We start from the raw sequence: 20,077 nt of genomic DNA on the forward strand, positions 1-20,077 counted from the left end.
GCCTGGAGAATCCCATGGACAGAGGAGCCTGGCAGACTATAGTTCATGGGCTCACAAAAAGACTTCAGAGAGCTCCTTTACCCTTTCTGCCATGTTGAGGACTCAGGGGAAAGACAGCCATCTATGAACCAGGAAATGGGCCCTTGGCAGACCCCAAATCAGTCGGGGCCTGATCTTGGATTTTTCCAGCTTCTAGAATTATGAGAAATAAACTTTGGTCATTTATAAGCTACCTGGTCTATGGTATTTTGTTATAGCAGCAACTGACTAAGACAACAGTGCTGGGTAGATAGAGCATATTCTCAAAGAAGGGATAGAGGTCATCACTACGGGGAGCTAGTCAGAGCATCAGTTGCATTGAGAGTAGGTGACCGGAGTCAGGCTAGGAAAGAATGGACTCCAGATGGGCCTGGATGACAACAGGCAGCCAAGAAAGTCAGAGGTAAAGGTTGGATCAGTGCAGCAGAGGCCAGGACTGGGCTGCGACTGTGGCGTCCACAGATCAGCCATCCGAGGCAGCTGATGCTAGTGAGGGAGGAGGGACTGCATCAGCAGAGGATGGTAGAAAGGCCAGGGGAGGCCAAGCTACCCTCTGTGCAGGGAGAGCTCTTTCAGAGCCACAGAAAGAGGGAACGTGTGGCCCATGGGTTCAGTAAACATCATCAAGAGGAAGGAAAGCTAAGGTCCAGCCCAACAAGAGAAAGCTACTGACTCAGCTGACCTATGGACAAACTGGATCTTGCCAAGGATTCACAAGACTGGGGAGCATTAAGAATGTGAATTTTTTTACAAAGTTTTTTTTTTTATTATTATTTATTTATTTGGCTGCACCAGGCCTTAGTTGTGGCAAGCAGGATCTTTGATCCTTGTTGTGGCGTGCAGGATTTTTAGCTGGGGCATGCGAAGTTTTTACTGTGGCCTGTGGGAACTAGGTCCCCCACCAGGAATCAAACCTGAGCCCCCTGCAGTGGGAACTCGGAGTCTTAGCCACTGGACCACCAGGAAAGTCCAAGAATGTCTTAAATGTCTTAAAATGTCTCTTGAAAAAAAAAAAAATGTCTCTTGAACATATGAAAAGATGTTCAGTCACACTGTAAAAAGAAAAGTTCAACAAGCTATGATTTCTCTATCAGAAGAACAAAAAATTTTAAACATGAGAACCACCCTGTACATTGTGGGAGGTTAATCTGAGTATATCCCTATGGAAGATTGTTTGCACTATCTATCAAAACTCCAAATGCACACACCCTTGGACCCAACAATTCTTTTTTTAAGAATGTATTCTCTGGTGGTACTTGTTACATATGTGCAAAATGATCTACACAGAAAGTTGTTCACTGCAGAGTGGTTTCTCAGAAAGAATTTTTTAAACAAGAAAACTAAATTCTGAGTAAATAAGTAACAGCCATTCAAATGTGACACTTGGTACCCTTTGACTATCACCTCCCTGTTTCCCCCTGCATTGAGCCCCTGGTGATGACTGCTCGCTCTCTGCTTCTGTGAGTTTAACTACTTCGTATTCCACCTATAAGTGAGATCATACATATTTGTCTTTCTGTGTTTGGCTTATTTCACTTAGCATAACATCCTCCAGGTCCATCCATGCTGTCACAAATGGTGGGATTTCCTTCCTTCTTAAGGTTCTGTGTAATTCTTGACTAAAAAGTCATTTTAATGGCTTTGCTCTTTTTTTATGAAGAAGGAAATGGCAATATGCCTGGAGAATTCCATGGATAAAAGAGCCTGGAAGGCTACAGTCCATGGTGTTGCAAAGAGTCAGACACGACTGAGAGACTATCACTCACTCACTCACTTTTTTTTTAACCAAATACATTTGGCTTTTTATTTTCCTTAATACCCTTTCCTTCTTCCTTGCATTGCTATCCACCCAGATCAAGTTTTTGATTTGCAGAGACTGTAGAATTCTGTGGTTAATATGCTCTGTGGGAGAGAAAAATACTGGTGAGACACAGGAGATACCACAGGGAAGCAGTAACCAAGATTCAAAAGAATTCCTTGGTGGTCCAGTGGTTAAGAAGACTCCATGCTTTCACTGCCTAAGAGGAGGGTTCAGTCCCTGGTCAGGGAACTAAGGTCCTCCAAACCGTGGGACATGGCCAAATACGATTTTAAAAAATACAATCTACAAAGCATCTCTAGAGAGGCACTGGAGTAGGGGTGGGGGAGAGCCCAACCCAACCCTGACTCGGAATTGCAGAGTGAAGATACACAACAGCAAATCATCAGGGAGACATTCCATTTGGTATCTAAGAGAGATGAAAATGTTTGCAATTTCCTAGAAGGACGATTATTAATTGGAGGATCTGACAACAAACTGATTTATAGACCTTATGCAACATTATATTTTGTCTTCTGTGTGGATTCTTCAGAAAGTGAACTTGGCATTTTAGATCTAATTCAAGTATTTGTGGAAACATTAGACAAGTGTTTTGAAAACATCTGTGAACTGGATTTAATTTTCCATGTAGACAAGGTTCACAATATGCTTGCAGAAATGGTGATGGGGGAATGGTGTTGGAGACCAACATGAATGAGATTGTTACACAAATTGATACATAAAATAAACTGGAGAAATCTGAGGCTGGCTTAGCGGGAGCTTCAGCCCGTGCTGTATCAGCTGTAAAGAATATGAATCTTCCTGAGATCCCAAGAAATATTGACATTGGTGACATCAGTATAAAAGTGCCAAACCTGCCCTCTTTTAAATAAAAAAAAAAGGCCACTCCCAGGTAAAATCCAGGGGAAAAAATCATCCAAGTTTACCATGCAGTTGTTTACCAAAAAGGAGGTAGAGGAGGAGGAGAGTCTTAACTTTTACTCTTGGATTTAAGTCAAGGTCTAATCCCATGGAGGGAGAAGCCTGGTTGCTACAGTCCATGGGGTCGCAAAGAGTCGGACACGACTGAGCAACTTCACTTCACTTCATTGTATAGACATAATGTAAAATCAGCATGGAAGTTCAATGATGCTTTTCTTGCTCAGTTGTTGTGAAGAAATCAAGTAGTTCCAGTGTGATTTTTTTTTCTTTATTTTCTAAACTGCATTCCTGTGGCCGCCTAAGGCATGCCTCTATGTATCGGCTATTACAGCATTTCGAAAAGTGTTCAGGACATTTCTTTAAATTGTGTGCAACTCAAAATGCTGGCATTTTGTATGGATCGCAAGTGCAGCATTCCTTAATAATGTCTGTTATTTGTCACAATAATTGTTATTTAAAGAACGAAGTATGTATTGCATGAAAACATTATGACCTTTTCCTCTTAGTTTAAATAAACTCCAAGGTAACTGGACTTATAAAGCAAAAAAAAAAAAAAAAAAAACCACACTCTACAGAATGCCAACACCTCAGGCGTGCTGGCGCACACAGTGGGAAAGGAAAGGATCCAGGCCATGTTCCATTTGTGAATACAAATCTACCATCTAGACTGGAGGAGGACCAAAGTAACTAGAAACATTGATGATCAGGCTAATTTTCAGTGATAAGTCCTCAGATGGGAGTCAACCTTCAAGGAAACACCTGGCTAATCAATGTAATGAACAGTCACTTAAGGATCTTGAATACCAGTGGAGTCAGGCTAGCTGGAAATAGCACCTGTCTCCATTCTTCTCATTTACAACACTGGTGAGAAACCGGGGCTTTAAGGAAAAAATAAACAAAACAGGGAAAGAGAAGAGACATCATGAATGGCCTTCAGTTCTCAGGCTACTGCTTTTCTCTTGCCACACCTTTCCACCCAAAGAATTAGCCCTTTGCTATTTTGCTGGTCACTTCTAGCCTGATGACTCCTATAACCTCAACCCTGATGACTCCTATAACCTTCTTTGCTAAGCACATATCTAAAGATGAGAATGTCACCTGCCATATCTAGAAACAAAAGAGGCTGCTGCCATCAAACCCTCAGCCACTGTAGCCTCAGCCCTCCCCCACCACTGTGAACCCCCCAGGAGATTCAGGACGGACAAAACAGAATACTGGTCCAGATAGTTTACATGCCTATCAGAGGAATAATCTCAATGAACCCAGACGCTTGCATCTTCGCATACGTAAGAAAGTGCTAAAATCATTGACTTAAAATGTCTGGCTTTTCTTTCATTAACAGTAATCTTTCGATATTCCAACTACCTGGGTTTTGTTGCAAAAATTCCCATATATCCTGATTTCTCCCTTACTCTTTGGAGCAGTCCCTCAGAGCTACCGGAGAGATGGCCACCTGGGCTTAAATCTTCAGACAGTCTCCTAAATAAAACACAATTCCTGGAGTACCCTGGTAGTCCAGTGGTTGAGAATCATCTGCCTGCCAAAGCAAGGGGCATGAGTTCGATCCCTGGCCCAGCAAGATCCCATATACCGTGGGGCAACAAAGTGCATACACCCCAACTACTAACCCAGAGCCTGTGCTCTGCAACAAGAGAAGCCACAGCAGTGAGAAGCCCAGACACGCCAACTGGAGAGTATCTCTGCTCACTACAACTAGAGAAAGCCCGAGCCCAGCAATGAAGACCCAGTGCAGCCAAAAATAAATAAATATTTTTTTAAGCCTAATTCTCAGCTTTAGGGTGTGCAGTTTTGTTTTGTTTTTTCAGTTGACACAACTCTCTGCATATGAGATATTTTTGCATGAATTGCACTGTTAACCTTAAAATGAATGTTTTCTTTAAAAAAAGCACATTCTCTTCTCCCACAGAAATTTCCTTTCCAAGTTTTTTTTTAATGTCCATCAATTTTCATTATTTTCCTCTCCATTTTCTCCCAAGCACTTAGGTTTACCATTAGAGTCTTAACAATGGCAATAACCTCCTACACAATTCTCTGCCTCTGATCCCTCCTACCCTCTGGTGTCCTGTATGGGAGGAAAGGCTTTCCCTCGATCCTGCTAGTTTCATTAGGGGGATCTACTAAATAAACTGACAACAGGCAGAATAACAGGAGAAAAAGATACAAATATGTTAATTCTTAATATTATGTGCATAAGGACATCACGGGGAGGGGGAGAGTGAATATTCAAAGAAGCAGTGAGATTCAAGAGCTTTATATCATCTTAATAGCAAAAGGGGAAGGAGAATGCAGGCAATTTAAAGGAGAGCAAATGATGTTTAAGAAAAATAAATGGGCCCTTCGAAGAATAGATGAGAGGTATGAGCATAGTTTTGTTAAGTTGCTAAGTCATGTCCAGTTCTTTGTGACCCCACGAACCGAAGCATGCCAGGCTTCTCTATCCTTCACTATCTCCCAGAGTTGACTCAAACTCATGTCCATTGAGTCAATGACACCATCCAACCATCTCATCCTCTGCCACCCCCTTTTCCTCCTGTCCTCAGTCTTTCCCAGCATCAGCGTCTTTTCCAATGAGTTGGCTCTTCACATCAGGTGGCCAAAGTAATGGAGCTTCAGCTTCAACATCAGTCCTTCCAATGAATAATCACAGTTAATTTCCTTTAGGATTGACTGGTTTGCCCTCCTTGCAGTCCAAGGGACTCTTAAGAGTCTTCTCCAACACTGCAACTCAAAAGCATCAATTCTTCAGTGCTCAGCCTTGTTAATGGTCCAATGCTCACATCTATACATGACTACTAGAAAGACCATAGCTTTGACTAGACAGACCTTTGTTGGCAAATAATGTCTCTGCTTTTTAGTATGCTGTCTAGGTTTGTCATAGCTTTTCTTCCAAGGAGCAAGTGTCTTTTAATTTCACGGCTGTAGTCACTGTCCACAGTGATTTGGGAGCTGAAGAAAAGGAAATCTCTCCCTGTTTCCACTTCTTCCCCTTCTATTTGCTCTGACATGATGGGAAGTATGGTAGTTTGGGATAAAGTTTGTCTAGTGTGGTGTCAACTTCTTGTTTCCTCTCTTGCATTGACTCAGTCTGCCCTGGAGGACAAAACTCCCTTCAGGGGATCTATCACTACTGAGTTTCTCTTGGAGGATCTGTCTTGAGGTGGCTAAGAGGAGTTCAAAGCAAACCTCTCCCTTCATTGGACATTTTTCAAGTACCTTAAGCTCAAAATAATCAGTACACCAAAGTGGCTTATTTGGCTGCACAATGTCCTGAAATCCTTGAGTTCCCTCCACACAGACATTAATCCTCCAGAACACAACCTTCACCATCACTCTCTACTCAAACACCTTATTAGCTTCCTAATGGCCTGTGCAATGAGTTCCAAAATACTTGTCATGTTGTTAAAGATATGCATGAAGGTGCTCAGAACCTCCTTCTCCTCCAGCCTTATTTCTCGGGTTTTAAGCAAGGTTTCTCAGTATCAGCATTATTGACACTTTGGACCTGGTGGTTTTGTGTCATTGGGGACTGTCCTTTGTATGTCCTTGAACTTTTAGCAACATCCCTGGCTTCGACCCACTATGTGCCAGTAGCACTTCCCACCCCAATTACAACAACCAAGCATGTCTCCTGACACTGAGAAATGTCCCCAGGGAGGGCAGAATCACGCATCTGAGAGCCACCGCTCTCAGAAAACTCAGGTCAATTCATCCTTCTCCCATTAAAGTAAGACTTTTAAGGCGTTTGTTTACTCATTCATTCATGCATGTACGTGTTGGTTTCACTATGTGGCTTCCCCTTCTAGAATACCTCAAAAGGCTTTAAACCTTGGGGAAATGGGGTTCTTAACTTTAAGAAAGATACAGATCAGATCATCTCTTATTCTGGCCAACAAAAGCCTCCAACATCCAGACCCAGCCTTATCTGCCTCATCTCACATCAGTTCAGCCTCACACCCTTCACTTCAGGCAAACAGTTCTCGAATACACAGTGTCTCAGCTTCCCGCCTCCCCAAGGGTCATTCCCTCTGCCGTCATGGGTGGGTCCATGGATTTTCCTGGCCCCAATCACTCAGGGTTCTCAGCACCAACACTGTGCTCCCCTGAACCGCCTATGTCCCCAAGCACACCTCCAACCACATTCCTAGCACACAGATAGAACTGTATATTTGTTTCTCTGATGCTCCAAACAGACCATGACTAATTTAAGGAATAATACTTATCATTGGTGTGATACTTATTGTTTCTACAAAGCCAGGCACAGAACATGTGGTATAAAGTCATAATAAAGATAGCTAACATGTTGCTGCTATTTTTGTTGCTGTTCATTCACTCAGTCATGTCTGACTCTTTACAACCCCATGGACTGCAGCATGCCAGGCTTCCCTGTCCTTCACTATCTCCCAGAGCTTGCTCAAACTCATGTCCATTGAGTCAGTGATGCCATCCAACCATCTCATCCTCTGTCACCCCCTTCTCCTCCTGCCTTCAATCTTTCCCAGCATCAGGGTTTTTTCCCAGTCATCTCTTCACATCAGGTGGTCAAAGTATTGGAGCTTCAGTTTCAACATAAGTCCTTTCAATGAATATTCAGGATTGTTTCCCTTAGGATTGACGGGTTTGATCTCCTTGTAGTCCAAGGGACTCTCAAAAAACTTCTCCATCACCATAACTCAAAAACTTCAGTTCTTCAGAGCTCAGCCTTCTTTATATATTGAGTGCTAACTGCATGCCAGGAGCTGTTCAAAGCACTTCAGTTCAGTTCAGTGACTCAGTCATGTCAACTGTTTGTGACCCCATGGACTGCAGCACACCAAGCTTCCCTGTCCATCACTAACTCCCAAAGCCTACTCAAATTCATGTCCATCGAGTCAGTGATGCCATCCAACCATCTCATCCTCTGTTGTCCCCTTCTCCTCCCACCTTCAGTCTTTCCCAACATCAGGGTCTTTTCAAATGAGTCAGTTCTTTGCATCAGGTGGCCAAAATATTGGTTTCAGCACCAGTGCTTCCAATGAATATTCAGGACTGATTTCCTTTAAGATGGGCTGGTTGGATCTCCTTGCAGTCCAAGGGACTCTCAAGAGTCTTCTCCAACACTGCAATTCAAAAGCATCAATTCTTCGGCACTCAGCTTTGTTTATAGTCCAACTCTCACATGCATACATGACTACTGGAAAAACCATAGCTTTGACTAGACAGACCTTTGTTGGCAAAGTAATGTCTCTACTTTTGAGTATGCTATCTAGGTTGGTCATAGCTTTTCTTCCAAGGAGCAAGTGTCTTTTAATTTCATGGCTGCAGTCACCATCTGCAGTGATTTTGGAGCCCAGAAAAATAAAGTCGGACACTGTTTCTAATGTTTCCCTATCTATTTGCCATGAAGTGATGAGACCAGATGCCATGATCTTAGTTTTCTGAATATTGAGTTTTAAGCCAACTTTTTCACTCTCCTCTTTCACTTTCATCAACAGGCTCTTTAGTTCTTCTTCACTTTCTGCCATAAGGATGGTGTCATCTGAATATCTGAAGTTATTGATATTTCTCCCGGCAATCTTGATTCCAGCTTGTGTTTCTTCCAGTCCAGCGTTTCTCATGATGTACTCTGCATAGAAGTTAAATAAGCAGGGTGACAATATACAGCCTTGACGTACTCCTTTTCCTACTTGGAACCAGTCTGTTGTTCCATGTCCAGTTCTAACTGTTGCTTCCTGACCTGCATACAGATTTCTCTGGAGGCAGGTCAGGTGGTCTGGTATTCCCATCTCTTTCAGAATTTTCCACAGTTTATTGTGATCCACACAGTCAAAGGCTTTGGCATAGTCAATAAAGCAGAAATAGATGTTTTTCTGGAACTCTTTTGCCTTTTCCATGATCCAGCGGATGTTGGTAATTTGATCTCTGCTTCCTCTGCCTTTTCTAAAACCAGCTTGAACATCCGGAAGCTCGTGGTTCATGTACTGTTGAAGCCTGGCTTGGAGGATTTTGAGCATTATTTTGCTAGCATGTGAGATGAGTGGAATCATGCAGTGGTTTGAGCATTCTTTGGCATTGCCTTTCTTTGGGATTGGAATGAAAACTGACCTTTTCCAGTCCTGTGGCCACTGCTGAGTTTTCCAAATTTGCTGGCATATTGAGTGCAGCACTTTCACAGCATCATCTTGTAGGATCTGGAATAGCTCAACTGGAATTCCATCACCTTCACTAGCTTTGTTCATAGTGATGCTTCCTAAGGCCCACTCAACTTCACATTCCAGGATGTCTAGCTCTAGGTGAGTGATCACACCATCGTGGTTATCTGGGTCATTAAGATCTTTTTGTATAGTTCTTCTCATATTCTTGCCACCTTTTCTTAATAGCTTCTGCTTCTGTTAGGTCCCTACCATTTCTGTCCTTTATTGAGCCCATCTTTGCATGGAGTAACAGGCAAATTGGCCTTGGAATACAGAATGAAGCATGGCAAAGACTAATAGAGTTTTGCCAAGAAAATGCCCTGGTCATAGCAAACACCCTCTTCCAACAACACAAGAGAAGACTCTACACATAGACATCACCAGATGGTCAACACCGAAATCAGATTGATTATATTCTTTGCAGCCAAAGATGGAGAAGCTCTATACAGTCAACAAAAACAAGACCAGGAGCTGACTGTGTCTCAGATCATGAACTCCTTATTACCAAATTCAGACTTAAATTGAAGAAAGTAGGGAAAACCACTAGACCATTCAGGTAGGACCTAAATCAAATCCCTTATGATTATACAGTGGAAGTTAGAAATAAATTTAAGGGCCTAGATCTGATAGATAGAGTGCCTGATGAACTATGGAATGAGGTTCATGACATTGTACAGGAGACAGGGATCAAGACCAAAGCAAAATGGCTGCCTGGGGAGGCCTTACAAATAGCTGTGAAAAGAAGAGAAGCGAAAAGCAAAGGAGAAAAGGAAAGATATAAGCATCTGAATGCACAGTTCCAAAGAATTGCAAGAAGAGATAAGAAAGCCTTCCTCAGCGATCAATGCAAAGAAATAGAGGAAAACAACAGAATGGGAAAGACTAGAGATCTCTTCAAGAAAATTAGAGATACCAAGGGAACATTTCATGCAAAGATGGGCTCGATAAAGAACAGAAATGGTATGGACCTAACAGAAGCAGAAGATATTAAGAAGAGGTGGTAAGAATACACAGAAGAATTATACAAAACAGATCTTCACAACCCATATAATCATGATGGTATGATCACTCACCTAGAGCTAGACATCCTGGAATGTGAAGTCAAGTGGGCCTTAGAAAGCATCACTACAAACAAAGCTAGTGGAGGTGATGGAATTCCAGCTGAGCTATTCCAGATCCTACAAGATGATGCTGTGAAAGTACTGCACTCAATATGCCAGCAAATTTGGAAAACTCAGCAGTGGCCACAGGACTGGAAAAGGTCAGTTTTCATTCCAATCCCAAAGAAAGGCAATGCCAAAGAATGCTCAAACCACTGCACGATTCCACTCATCTCACATGCTAGCAAAATAATGCTCAAAATCCTCCAAGCCAGGCTTCAACAGTACATGAACCACGAGCTTCCGGATGTTCAAGCTGGTTTTAGAAAAGGCAGAGGAAGCAGAGATCAAATTACCAACATCCGCTGGATCATGGAAAAGGCAAAAGAGTTCCAGAAAAACATCTATTTCTGCTTTATTGACTATGCCAAAGCCTTTGACTGTGTGGATCACAATAAACTGTGGAAAATTCTGAAAGAGATGGGAATACCAGACCACCTGACCTGCCTCCAGAGAAATCTGTATGCAGGTCAGGAAGCAACAGTTAGAACTGGACATGGAACAACAGACTGGTTCCAAATAGGAAAAGGAGTACGTCAAGGCTGTATATTGTCACCCTGCTTATTTAACTTCTATGCAGAGTACATCATGAGAAACGCTGGACTGGAAGAAACACAAGCTGGAATCAAGATTGCCGGGAGAAATATCAATAACCTCAGATATGCAGATGACACCACCCTTATGGCAGAAAGTGAAGAAGAACTAAAGAGCCTGTTGATGAAAGTGAAAGAGGAGAGTGAAAAAGTTGGCTTAAAGCTCAACATTCAGAAAATGAAGATCATGGCATCTGGTCTCATCACTTCATGGGAAATAGATGGGGAAACTTGGCAACAGTGCCAGACTTTATTTTTGGGGGCTATAAAATCACTGCAGATGGTGACTGCAGCCATGAGATTAAAAGACGCTTGCTCCTTGGAAGAAAAGCTATGACCAACCTAGATAGCATACTCAAAAGCAGAGACATTACCTTGCCAACAAAAGTCCATCTAGTCAACGCTATGGTTTTTCCTGTGGTCATGTATGGATGTGAGAGTTGGACTGTGAAGAAGGCTGAGCACCAAAGAATTGATGCTTTTGAACTGTGGTGTTGGAGAAGACTCTTGAGAGTCCCTTGGACTGCAAGGAGATCCAACCAGTCCATTATGAAGGAGATCAGCCCTGGGATTTCTTTATAGGGAATGATGCTGAAGCTGAAACTCCAGTACTTTGGCCACTTCATGCGAAGAGTTGACTCATTGGAAAAGACTCTGATGCTAGGAGAGATTGGGGGCAGGAGGAGAAGGGGACGGCAGAGGATGAGATGGCTGGATGGCATCACTGACTCGATGGGCGTGAGTCTGAGTGAACTCTGGAAGTTGGTGATGGACAGGGAGACCCGGCGTGCTGTGATTCTTGGGGTCGCAAAGAGTCGAACACGACTGAGCAACTGAACTGAACTGAACTTGCATGAAATATTCCATTGGTATCTCTAAGTTTCTTGAAGAGATCTCTAGTCGTTCCCATTCTGTTGTTTTCCTCTATTTCTTTGCATTGATCACTGAGGAAGGCTTTCTTATCTCTTCTTGCTATTCTTTGGAACTCTGCATTCAAATGGGCAATTTGCGTGTTTTTATTAACTCAGTTATTCTTTGAAACATAGCGGCACAGGGGTAAAAATCCAGCTGCCAAGCAGGAGTCTTGGGTTCAATCCCTGGGTGTCCATGACTAAGCTGGGACTGATTTCAGGAATGCAAAGATAGTCTACTATTAGGAAATGTAATATATAATTTACCATGTCTGGGAATGAAAAGAGAAAAGAGTCTTATTATTTCCATAGATGCTGAAGAAATATTTCAGACTGATAAAAATGTAATGTCTAGTCTTAATAAAATCCCTTACTAGATAGATACCTTCTTTACTTTAATTAATATTTATTGAACACTTGCTATATGCCAGGCACAGTTTCAGGCATTTGGAATATGGCAGCGAATATAATAGGCAAAAATCTCTGTGCTCTTGAGGCTTACATTTTAGTAATGAAGACAGACAATAAATAATAAGCATAATGATTAAGTAAATTAAGGGCTTTCCAGGTGGCACACTGGTAAAGAATCCACCTACCAATGCAGGAGATGCAGGAGACCTGGGGTCAGTCCTTGGTCAGGAAGATCCCCTGGAAAAGGGAAATGGCAACCCACTCCAGAATTCTTGCCTAGAAAATTCCATGGACAGAGAAGCCCGGTGGGCTACAGTCCATGGGGTTGCAAAGAATCAGACACGACTGATCAATTGAGCATACACAAAAATTATCTAGGATATGAGAAGGTGATAAGCGGAATGGAAAGTTGGAAGAGCTGGGAATGTAGGCAACAATGATTTTAAATGGAGTAGTCGAGGGGTGGGCTCAATGAGGTGTTGACATTTGCACAAACACCTGAGGGAAGTGAGTGAGGCATGCAGATATCTGAACTAAGGACGTGTTCCAAGCAGAGCGAACACGCCAGTTGAGTTGAAGAAATAGCAAGGAGGCCAGTGTAACTGGAACTTATTTGAGTATAAACTGTGAGGTAATGTGTGCTGTTTAGAGGTGTGACCACCACACCCTCACAGAACCACCTCAAAAGGCAGAAAGGAAAGTACCTCTTACCATGTTTGTTTTTATCAGAGAGGATAATATGTCTTGAAGCTCTACAGCAGACTGTATAACACTATCAAATCTCCCTTAAATTAATCTATAAATTTAATAGGATCCCATTTTTTTAAAAGCAGTATTTCATTTTTTAGTGTGCAAACTAAACTGATTCTCAAACTAAACTAAACTTGAGAACTGATTCTCAAGTTCATACACAAGAAAAAAAACAAGCAAGAATAAACATGAAAATTCCAAAACATAAGCACAAATAAGGGAAACATACCTTATCAGCATTAAGATAACTGGATCATAATCTGAAAGAAAATAAAGTTAGATCCCTACCTCACACCTTATACTAAAATAAACTCCAGATTGGTCAAAGAGGGAAGAGACTAAGTGGTTAGAGACAGTAATGGATGGGAGACTGAATTTTCATTGTAAACCCTTTGTGTCTTTTAAATTTTGTAGTGCCTGCACTGCATATTTAAAATTAACAAAAATGTGTTAAAAATACTCATCTTACAAAAGATTAATCATATTTAACATATACTCAGGTTCTTATGCAAGCAATGGATTATAGTAGAAAGAATACAGACTGGAGAATCAAGTCTTGATTTTATACTATTCACTTGTAACCTTGGGCAAGTCATTGCATCTTCACTTTATCTCTAAAGTGTGAGTATTAGATTAGGTGGATTCAGGGAAACAGTAGAAACAGTGTCAGACTTTATTTTTGGGGGTTCCAAAATCACTGCAGATGGTGACTGCAGCCATGAAATTAAAAGACACTTACTCCTTGGAAGGAGAGTTATGACCAACCTAGATAGCATATTCAAAAGCAGAGACATTACTTTGCCAACAAAGGTCCGTCTAGTCAAGGCTATGGTTTTTCCAGTGGTCATGTATGGATGTGAGAGTTGGACTGTGAAGAAAGTTGAGTGCCGAAGAATTGATGCTTTTGAATTGTGGTGTTGGAGAAGACTCTTGAGAGTTCCTTGCAAGGAGATAAAAGCAATCCATCCTAAAGGAGATCAGTCCTGGGTGTTCATTGGAAGGAGTGATGTTGAAGCTGAAACCCCAATACTTTGGCCACCTGATGCAAAGAGTTGACTCATTGGAAAAGACCCTGATGCTGGGAGGGTTTGGGGGCAGGAGGAGAAGGGGACGGCAGAGGATGAGATGGCTGGATGGCATCACCAACTCGAAGGACATGAGGCTGGGTAAACTCCAGGAGTTGGTGATGGACAGGGAGTTGCAAAGAGTCAGACACAACTGAGCGACTGAACTGAGTCTCTTTTAATGCTAAATTCTGTAACACTTAATTTTAAGCTTATAAACTGACCTAAGACTACTTTGATCTTCTATAACCAGTTTTGTCAGCTGCTCTAATATACACAAGATGATTTGGTGTGGAATTTAATATCAAATATTATACAGAGATTACTCTACTCATGCAATTACAATTGAACGAAAACGACATGCAAACTGCACCTTACATTTCAACCAGGAGATTCTGGGCTGTTAGTTGGTTCTCCCATGCACCAAACATTTGAGAAAATGATCACCTCATGGCATCGGCTGCTTGGGACAATAAGGCTGAAGACTCATACCAGAGGACAGTGTACATCCACAGCCTATCAGCCATCCATGAATCAGAGCCCAGTGTCCAGTTTGGGGCTTATGTGGATCTTTGATCTTTTGGCCATCCTTTAAATACCTCCATCAAAAGAAAGAAAGAGGATGAAACATAAGTCAATCTACTTTTTAACAACTTTACTAAGTGAAAGTGATTATTAGCTACGTGAGCCAGTAGGTAAATCATTTTATATGTCTCAAGGAATTTAGTAACTAAAGACATCTTAGTCATGATCTAGTCTGAACCAGAGATTTCACAGATGAGAAAAGTGAGGCTTAGAGGAGTCAAAATGACTTGTTTAACATACACAGCCAGTCCCTGGCAAATTCATGGTAAAAATTCCACTGTTTCCACTCTTGATCCAAAGCTGTTTCCAGTTGTGATCTTTTGTCTTTAAATTACCTCCCAAACTGCCCTATGATTTACTGCCTTCCAAAAGTGTGTTTTATTTCTGATACTGGCTTGGCTCTATCTGCTGTCTGGACACTGAAGTTCTATGACCTGAGGAGTAGATAGAGCTTCTGAGCAAGAAACTGAGGGAGGGAACTAAAGAGAACATGGAGACTCCAGCTTAGACTTGTCCTTGAGAAATTCTTACCCAGCCCTCCCTGCCATCGCCAGTCTCCCATCACCTCCCCAGGAATACTTGTGTCTAACATTTTTCTTTAAAACCTTCAATTCCTTCTTTCCCACTTCCATCCTCAGCCAAGATGATTCTTAGAGTTCATAAGCTTCTCTCAGACACATGCCCAACCTAATTCTACCCAGCAAACAGCTGTCAGCAAATGTCCTTGGAGGTTTGTATTTCCCTTTAACTTAAGTAGGTCATTGCTCTGAAGGAAGCGTAAAGATGGAATGAATGAAAATAAGCTGATGAATTCAGCTTGTGTGAGATCTGCGAAAAATGCAGGGAGATGGCAGAGCAGCAGGGCTGGACCAGCAAGGGAAGTCCCCTTCCAAACCTTCCTATGACTCAGAACTTACAAAATACCCAGTCAGACAGGCAGAATGAACATTCAAGGGACCTTAAGCATAAAGACATGAAGTTTCTATCTTGTCTGTGTCTATTTTCTCAAAGATAGAAGGACTCAACATCAGAGACCAGCTTGCCTGGCAGGATGACATTTTTCCAGTTGAAAAGAGGTGCTTGGGGCTGAAAAGATGGAGATGTATGACCCACAATGCAGAGGTCTGATTAACATGATTGATCTCCTTCCGACAAAAATCAAATGGTCTATTTCTCATCCCAGCAAGTTGCCACATCTCCCTTTGAAGAGTCCATTCAAAGAAGTAAAAGTCTACTGTCCACAAAATAAGCAACCTTGGTTGGAAGCAGGCTCTTGGGTAAGATACCCTATGAGATTAGGCTGGGAGAAACCAGAGTAAAGTGATAAGGATGACACTTGTGGGGAAAGTAGGGAGAATCACAAAAAGGAAACACGGCCCCAGTGGGGAAGGGAGCATGGCTGGCAGGGAGCAGCCCTGGTTTATTCTTTTTTTTAATTAATTAATTTATTTATTTAGGCTCTGCAGGGTCTTTGCTGCCATGCATTGGCAACAAAGTTGTGGCAACCGGGGGCTACTCTCTAGTTGCAGTGCTCAGACTTCTTATTTTGGTGATTTCCCTTGTTGCAGAGCCCAGGTTCCAGAGCGTGGACTTCCGTAGTTGAAGTGCATGGGCTTAGTTGCTCCATAAGCACATGGGATCTTCCTGGACCAGGGATAAAACCTATGTTCCCAGCACTGGCAGGATGATTATTAACCACTGGACCACCAGGGAAGTCCCTGGTTTATTCCTGAATATGAGTGCCAGGAGACTTTGGTACAGCTCACTCTCATCTCTATCAAGTGAAAGTGAAGTTGGTCAGTCGTGTCTGACTCTTTGCGACCTCATGGACCATAGCCTACCAGGCTCCGTGGTCCATGGGATGGCTTTTCCAGGCAAGAATACTGGAGTGGGCTGCCATTTCCTTCTCCAGGGGATCTTCCCAACCCAGGGATCGAACCCATGTCTCCTGCATTGCAGACAGACACTTTACCATCTGAGCCACTAGGGAAGCCCTGTCTCTCTCAAAACCACCTTAAAACTTGGCTTCCTATCAAGTGCAGCAAAGTTTGTTCCACTGCTACTAATCCACACACCATCTCATCACTAGATAAGGTACATTTTGCAACAGCTATCCTTATCAAGCTGTAGGATCTTAACTTCCAGAAGACAGAAACATGTATAGGTCTTGCCAGCGTTGCCCCTAAAACTTGGACTCTTAAGCTACATAGGGATGCAGACCAGAAATCTGTTCCTGCTCAAGGTGAGGTGCTCCCTAAGGTTCCTCTGCACTGTTAGCCTAAGGACATGTTTCCATTTGTTCACTCGTGCATTAAATATTTGAGGAGCATCATCTAAGAAGCATCAGGCAGTAGCAAAGAGAAAGAGAGGTGAGAAAACGGCCCTGTTGAACTTTATGCTCTAGTCTGGAGAAGCACTTACCAAGAGAAATAACAATGTGAGTCACATATGGAATTCCAAATTTTTTAGTTGCCATGTTTAGAAAAGGTAATAAGAAACAAGTGACATTGATTCTGGTAATATATTTGATTTGATTCAACAGATCCCAATATTATCATTTCAATATGTAATCAATATTTAAAATTATTAATTATATATTTTACATTGTTTTGTATTAAGTCTTTGAAATCTAGTTTTGTTTTTTTTTTAATGGCCCATATCTATTTAGACACTAAATTTTTGTCAGGAAAAATTGTATCTGTATAAATGTTCATTGATAAAGTAGGTCCCCATGCCTTAAGATTTTATAAATATTCTTAAAAGCTTTCTGATAACTTTATTAATAGTTCTTAAATTTAAATTAATCAAAATGTTAGTAGCTCAGTCGTGTCCGACTATTTGGAACCCTATGGTCCATCCATGAAATTCTCTAGGCAAGGACACTAGAATGGGTTGCCACTGTCTTCTCCAGGGGATCTCCCATACTCGTGGATCAAACTGGGGTCTTCTTCATTGCAGGCAGATTCTTTACCATGTGAAAATTTAATCAAAGTTAATCATTAAAATTCAATTAGTCAGTGAAGCTAGCCATTTCCAAGTGCTCCATAACCACATGTAGCTAGTGACCACCATATAGGGCAATGTGGCTCCAGAAGGAAAGAGAAACAGTAATCAAAAGAACTCATAAGCAACAGTAAGTGATAAGAAGTATAGATACATAGTGTTAGGTGATGGTGTAACATCTGACTTCATCTAGGGTAACTGCTGTTTAAGGCTCTGAAGATTAATCCAGGAAGAGACCACAGATAGGAAGAAAGGCTTTCCGGCAAAGACAGAAGCATGTACCAAGGCCCTGAGGCATAGCAGAAGATAATAAGGCCTGTTTTAGTCAGCCTCCCGTGAGGAAAGACACAGCTTTTTTGAACCAGGAAATTTAAGGAGTGTTTACAAGATGAGGCCAGGGTATAGGGAAGATAGTACAGAATGGTACGGTACCCTAGGCTAGTCACTTGCAGAGAACTGTTAGCAACCACCATGCCACCACCACCCCAGCTTAAAGGCACAAGAGAATAAGGCAGTTATTGGAACCTAGAATAGACAGACACGTGGTAGGGCCATGTAACAGGAGCTGTGGCCTTCAGTAGAGGGGATGCAACCAGCCCACAGAGACCCGACAGGGTGGTAGGAAGGGAGATAAATAGCTCAACTTCCCATTCCTTCTGCCCTCCAGCCTCCTGGGGGTATCTCCCATTGGTCAAGCCCAGCCACAGCAGAAGTTAAGAAATCTCATTGAGGCAGAACATGCAGCTCAGCCTCGGGGCATAGAAGAGCACAAAGAAGGGTGGAGAATAATCTGGAAGGACAAACCGAAGATCTTCAGCTCAGGGGTGTGTGTATCAGTTTATCCTTGGTGCTATAAAAATTATCACCATTCCAGTCACTTCAAATGAATCAAATTTCTTATTTTACAGTTCTGAACCCTTAAAATTGAGTTGTCAATAAGGTTGTCTGCCTACTAGAGGAAGTATTGTCTTCTGCCTCTTCCAGTTACCAAAGACTACCTGTGTTCCTTTTTAAAAAATTATTTTATTATTCTTATTGTAATTATATTTATTTTTTGGCTGTGCTTGCAGGGCATATGGGATCTTTGTTTCCCAACCAGGGATAGAACCCACAACCCCTGTATTGGAAGCACAGAGTCTTAACCACTGAACCATCAGGGAAGTCCCCACCAGTGTTCCTTGATGCACAGTCCCCTCCTCATACCACTCTGACCTCTGCCTCCACCAGCACATGTCCTTCTCTGCCTTCAGTTCTCCTCCTTTGTTCTTATAAGGACCCTTCTGATTATCCTGGGACTACCTGGATAATAGAGGGTAATTTTCCTGTCTCAAGACCCCTAACTTGATCACATCTACAAAGTTCCTTTTCCATATAAAGTCACATTCACATGTCTTGGTGAGTAGGCTATGGACATCTCTGGAGGACCCTTATTGTGTCTACCACGATGTGTCAAGAAAGTAAAAGAATGCTACTATGATGGCATGGAAAGGGCAAGAGGGGAGTATGGAAAGTCAGGTGAGGAGCTGGGAAGGAAGCATACCGGCAAAGCTTTGTAGACCAGAGAAAGGATTTTGTTCTGTATCTTGAGGCAATGGAAAGTCACTGAACTTGCACTTTGAAGAAATGTACTGCAACTACAAAATTAAAACATAGACTGAAAAGAGGCAGAAACACATTGAACATGAGTTGAGAAAATGTATAGTAATTAGATGATTGAAGATAACGGCTTGGACTAAGGAGGTGGCAATAAAGATGGAGAAAAATGGAAGGATTTGAGAGATATTGAGGAAGCAAAACTTGTAGGATTTGGTGATAGATCAGCTAAGGAACAAGGAGTGAGGTTGAGGGCCATGTTAAAGATTTCTGACTTGCTCAACTGGATAGATTCAATTCACCACAACAGAAAACCTGTGCTCAGGACAGGTTTATTTGGGGGACAGCGGATGTGGTTTTGAACATTGTGGTTTGAAATGACTTTAAGAGAATCAAATAGAAAATTCAGTGGGCAGTTGGACATAGAAGGCGGCGCAAAGTTTCCTCTGGGTTTCAGAGGAAATATCAAGTCTTCAGGTTTGGGGTGGTCATTGAAGCTTTGCTTATGAATGAAATCACCTCAAATAGAGGCCAGTTAGAAGAGTGTCTAGGACCCACCCTTGAGAGGCTTGAACATTTAACAGCCAGAGAGAGAGTGACAAGGTAAAAGAGGGACCAGGAGACTGAAGCATCACAAAAGTCAAAGATATCAATGATTTAAAGAAGTGGTCACCAAGGTTGACGGCTCCTGACAGTTCAGTAGATGGGTTTCTACAAAGATTAATGTCAATTCACCCACATTGTCAGTCCATCAGATTCTGGTGGAGCAGTTTACACCCTTGAGGCCAGGTGGTGCCTACCATGCCTCTTCATCCCATTCAAGTAAATCAAGGTCATGACAGTTGATTTATGGGTGGGCACAAAACCACTGAAAGCCAATGAGACCCATCCGTGGGACTTCTAAGAGAGTATTACTCGTTCCCACTGTCTTAAAACTAGAGGAGATATAGGACCCAAACTGTTGCTACTCCCTTGCTACTACATTAAGCTTAGGGGTAAGGGCTTCCCTGGCGGCTCAGATGGTAAAGAATCTGCCT

The sequence above is a fragment of the Bubalus bubalis genome, chromosome 22 (genome assembly GCF_019923935.1).
Source record: "Bubalus bubalis isolate 160015118507 breed Murrah chromosome 22, NDDB_SH_1, whole genome shotgun sequence".
In the NCBI taxonomy this organism is placed as follows: Eukaryota; Metazoa; Chordata; class Mammalia; order Artiodactyla; family Bovidae; genus Bubalus; species Bubalus bubalis.